General features: G+C 43.6%; 1 non-coding gene across 1 annotated transcript; it reads left to right on the forward strand.

Moving 5' to 3' along the window:
- The first annotated feature begins 1,609 nt into the window (after nucleotides 1-1,609).
- LOC122151814 lies at nucleotides 1,610-1,713 on the forward strand. Its single transcript, XR_006164279.1, has one exon. It is a non-coding gene; the product is annotated as a U6 spliceosomal RNA (small nuclear RNA).
- The last annotated feature ends 3,871 nt before the right edge of the window (nucleotides 1,714-5,584 follow it).

Raw genomic sequence — 5,584 nt, forward strand, 5'->3', positions numbered from 1 at the left:
GCCGTTGAGTCGGACCTGACTCATAGCGATCCCTCCTTAGATTTCTGAGGTGGTATCACTATGGAAGTAGATTGCCCAACCTTCCTTCCGAGGAGTGGCTGGTGGGTTTGAACCACCAGCCTTCTGGTTAACAGTCAAGTGCCTCAGGCACTAAGATACCAGAGCTCCTAAGGACTGTACTGGTGCCTGACAATCATAAAGGAAGACGGCAAAGAAGGAGACAAACAGAGCTGTGGACTGGCAGCTGTCCTGAGTGTGCACCCACTTTGAGTATTTGCAAGTGGTGTGGTCATTTTGAATATATGCAAGTGGCATTCTAACCTTGACAGGAACCTAAGAATAGGCTCCGTTTGCTGAGGACAGCACAGGCAACCATGATGGAGGCCAATGACTAGAAAATGGGAGACAGCAACCATTCACACCCAACCCAAACCAACCTGTACCTCCTGCAGGGCCACCACTTGCTTCTGCACCAATTGCCCAATGATAGATGGCAGCTAACACCAGCTCAGCTCACCCCCAACTGCTCTTACAAACACCTAACAGAGATCTGTACACACACTCTCATTCTCTGTCACACCCACCAGAGACAGGTGGTGAGAACCTAAGTGCTAACAACTAGTGAGCATGGTACCCTGTTTACTCAGATGTATCAAAACAAAGGGAAAAAAAAAAATCTTGGGCAAGTCACACCAACATACAGCCATAAATTAAACATAAATACAAGAACATCACAATGTCTCAGAGATAACTGACTAACCCAGTCCATGCAAAGAAGAAAGATAAAGTAGTATAAACAAGGGACCAGGATACAGACCCAGAAAACATCCTAAGGAAGCAGCAGCATTGGAATTCCCTGATAAGGAATTAAAAAAAATCTTATCTAAGTACCGTCAATGATTTGACAGACAGATCAAGGAAAACACTGACAAAATTAAAAAAAAACACAGAAAAATATTCTAGAACAATTTAGCGAAACAATATAATAACAAACTGACAAAACAAACAAAAAATAATTAGAAATGATACAAAGACAACAAGTAAAAAGCCAGAAGATTAATACTAAGATTTCAGAAATACACAGCACATTGAATGGGCAAAGGAATAGAATTGAATCAATGGAAGACAGAACTAATGAGATGGAGGACAAATACCTCAATACTACTTTGTTAAGGGATCAATCAGGGAGAAAAATATCAAAACAAAATGAAGAAAGCCTAAGATTCATGTGGGATGCAATCAAGAAGAACAACCTATGTATAATCAGAATTCCAGAACAGGAAGAGACAAATAAAACCACAGAGAAAATTGTCAAAGATTTGTTAGAAGAGAATTTCCCTAATATGATGAAAGGTATCCATTCAAGAAGTTCAATGAACCCCAAACAGGATAGATCCCAAAAGAAAATCACCAAGACATACCATCATCAAACTCACCAAAACCAAAGAAAATCCTGAAAACAGCATGAGGAAAATGAAGTTACCTACAAATAGCAACTGATAAGGCTAAACCAATTTCTTGGCAGAAACCATACAGGCAAAAAGGCAATGGGATGATACATATTAAACTCTGAAGGAAAAAAATTGTTAACTGATAATTATATACCCAGGTGCTCACTTCAGCAGCACATATACTAAAATCAGAAAGATACAGAGATTAACACGACTTCTGCACAAGGAGGACACACAAATTCATGAGGCGTTCTGTATTTAAAAAAAAAGAAAAAGGATTATATATCCAGCAAAATTGTCCCTCAAATACGAGGGTGAAATCAGGACGTTTCCAGATAAACAGAAATTAAGGGAATTTGTTAAAACCAAACCAACCTTTTAAGGGATGCTAAAGGGAGTCCTTCCAACAGAGAACCAACAACAGCAGACAACAACTGATGATTAATATACATGAAGACATAACCCAGAAACCAACACAGTTGGTCTCCAAAGAAAATGAGCTTACAAGACTGGAAACAGGGAACCAGAAACATCAATTGGTAGATGAGAACAACTACAAACCAAAAAGAGGGAATAAACAGTGCAGGTACAGAACTTCCAAACAGTGAGGAAGTCAAGACGACTGCAAGACAGAACCCACTGTTCTAAACTTGGGAAGGAAACTAAATGACAGGGTATGCTCAAATAAAAATTACAAACCTTCACATCAAAATAAAAAAGAACACAGCCATAAGTATTCAGCAAATACTAAAACAACAGCAATGAAAGATATGATAAAACTGGTAAACAAAATGAGCTCAGCCCAGAAAATTAAATGGAACAAAGATTCATAGCGACCCTATGCACATTCTCACGTACATTCATATGTACATATGTACGGTCTCGCACCAGCTTCACAATCCTTGCTATTCTTGAGCCCATCACCGCAGCCACTGTGTCAGTCCACCTCATTGAGGGCCTTCCCCTCTTTCGTTGACCCTCCACCTTACCAAGCATGACATCCTTCTCCAGGGAATGGTCCCTTCTAACAATATGACCAAAGTAGGTGAGGCAAAGTCTGGCCATTCTCACTTCCAAGGAGCATTCCAGCTGCACTTCCTCCAGGACAGATCTGTTAGATCTTTTAGCAGTCCACGGTACTTTCAGCATTCTTCACCAGCACCATAATTCAAAAGCATCAACTTCTCATCAGTCTTCCTTATTCATTATTCAGCTCTCACATGCGTGGGAGGCAATTTAAAATACCATGGCTTATGTCAGGAGCACACTAGTCCTCAAGGAGACATCTTTGCTCCTCAGAACTTGAAAGAGGTCCTTTGCAGCCGATTTGCCCAATGCTATATGTCATCTGGGAGCTCTGGTGGCATAGTGCCTAAGCCATTTGACTGCTAACCAGAAGGCTGGTGGTTCAAACCCACAAGCCACTCCTCGGAAGAAAGGTTGGGCAATCTACTTCCGTAGTGATACTGCCTCGGAAACCCAAGGAGGGGTCACTATCAGTCGTCTCCAACTTGACGGCAATGAGTTTGCTTTTTGGTATATGTCGTCTAATGTCCATTGGCGTCAATGGTAGAACCAAGCAATGTGAAATCTTTGACAACTTCAATCTTTTCTCTATTTATCGTGATGCTGCTTATAGGCCCGGTTGTGAGGACTTTTGTTTTCTTTGTATTGAGGTGTAATCCATACTGCAGACTGTATTCTTCAATCTTCATCAGTAAGTGCTTCAAGTCATCCTCACTTTCAGCAAGCAAGGAGGTTGTGTCATCAGCGTATCGCAGGTTGTTAACGATTCTTCCTCCAAACCTGATACCACATTCTTCTTCATGCAGTCCAGCTTGGGGGCAGCTCTATTTTAAGGCCAGGGCCTGAGGTCAGTGGGTGCAGAGGGTTAGGAACAACTATGGGAGACTAGCTTGTCTGTGGTGGCTTACGTGTTGCTGTGAGGCTGGAGGCTGTGCCACCGTGTTGCAAAATGCCAGCAGGTTACCCATGGTGAGCAGGTTTCAGCAGAGCTTCCAGACTAAGACAGACTCAGAAGAAGGAAGAGGCTATCCCACTTCTCAAACAATTGGCCAGTGAAAACCTTATGAACAGCAGTGAAACACTGTCTGTATGTTACTGGAAAACTTTATGAATAGCCCTGAGACACTGTCCCATATAGTGCAAAAGATGAGCCCCTCAGGTTGGAAGGCAATCAACATCTGACTGGGAAGAGCTGACTCCCCAGAGTAGAGATGACCTTAACAGTGTGGATAGAGAAAAACTTCTGGGACTGCCATTGGCTGATGTGGCATGACTCAAAATGAGTAGAAACCAATGCAAACATCCATTAATAACTGGAACATTAGCCATTAAAGAGATAGATGCAAATCAAAGCAACAATGAGATACCATCTCACCCTAGCAATTATAGCCAAGTTCAACAAGACGGAAAATAACAAATGCTGGCAAGGATGTGTAGATACTAGGACTCTCATACACTTCTGGTAGGACCGTGAAATGATACAACCAATGTGGAAATCGGTATGGTGATTCCTTAAAAAGTTGGAAGTAAACATACCATTTGATGCAGCAATCCCATTACTAGGTATATATCCTAAAGAAGTGAGAACCAGGACACAAACAGATACATGCACACCCATATTCATCACAGCACTATTCACAGTAGCAAAGAGATGGAAACAACCTAGGTGCCCATCAACAGAGGAATGGATAACCAAATTGTGGTACATACACACAATGGAATACTATGCAACCCTAAAGAAAAACGTAGAATCTGCAAAACACCGTATAACTTGAACTTGGAGAACATGATGCTGAGTGAAACAAGTCAGTTACAGAAGGACAAATATTCTATTAGGTCCACTGTTGTAAAAAGTCAAGGAAAGGGTTATATATGGAAGGAAATTTCCTTTGTTGGTTACCAGGGATGGAAAGGGGAGGGAGGGAAAATTCTAGATACGGTTTATGCTTTTTTATATATATTATTATATTATATATTATTAGTGGTTACTAGTGGTAGGAAGGAGCTCTGGTAGAATAGTGCCTAAGGCACTTGACTGATAACCAAGAAGGCTGGCAGCTCAAACCCATCAGCCACTCCTCGGAAGGAAGGTTGGTCAATCCACTTCCGTAGTGATACTGCCTCGGCAACCCAAGGAGGGTTGTGAGTCACTGAGTCGGGGCCGACTCGACGGCACACAACAGCAACAGCAACAACAGTGGTAGGAGGGAGGGGGAAAGGGGAAGCTTTTCGTGTGCAGGGCACTGAGTTTATCCTAATGGTGGTGGAATATTATGGAAAAGGATAGCAATGATGGTGGCACACGAACAATGTCATCTGTGTCCCTGAGCTGTCAACAGGGAAGTTGTTAAGCTGACTAATGTCTTGTTGTGTATGTTTTCACCACAATAAAAGTAAAAAGAAAAAAGACTGTACTTTTTGCCCTGGAGCCACAACCACCTACCTTCCGTCAGGGCCCCTCACACCTTGCTGCAGGGGACCGCAGTGCAGTGAATTGCTTGCTGTGTCCCCTCCAGCCGTCGTCCTCCATCCTGTGAGGTATTGTAACTCCTCGTCTCTAGGCCTATGTAGTGTGGGCACATCTTGAGTCCCACCCTGCTGGAGGGTGGACCTCAAGTCACCACCTTTAGCTGCCGGGAGGGTGCGTATGTGAACGCTCTGCGGAGTCCACTCTCTGGCTCCGGTTCTGCATTTGGTTCGTCATCATCTCACCCCTGGACTTGGGACAGCAGCCGTCATCCGACCCGCCGACCTGGGTTCACCAGCTCCCGAGACTCCTCCAGACCTGCCCACACGCCTGGGACTTGCCAGCCTGCCGGCCTCCCAGCCCCCACCACCATCACGTGAGCTGTTTCGTTGGGAGTTTGTGAGTTCTGTGAGACGTTATGGTGAACTACAGAAACTGAAGACGGGAGGGAGATTATTGAGGGAGGAGGAGGAGTTGGTGTCAGAGATGATGGAGTGGTCCAGCAGTTTGGAAAAGCTGGACATTTGGGACATCGTTAATCTCCACCTCAAAGGGACCGGCCTTGTGCTGATGTTTCTAAGAGAAAGTATTCAAGCAGAGACGTAAGTCACTAACACACAACCAGTAAAGCACACGACCC

This window comes from Orycteropus afer, unplaced genomic scaffold (genome assembly GCF_000298275.1).
Source record: "Orycteropus afer afer isolate SDZICR_OR568_19922 unplaced genomic scaffold, OryAfe1.0 scaffold00751, whole genome shotgun sequence".
In the NCBI taxonomy this organism is placed as follows: Eukaryota; Metazoa; Chordata; class Mammalia; order Tubulidentata; family Orycteropodidae; genus Orycteropus; species Orycteropus afer.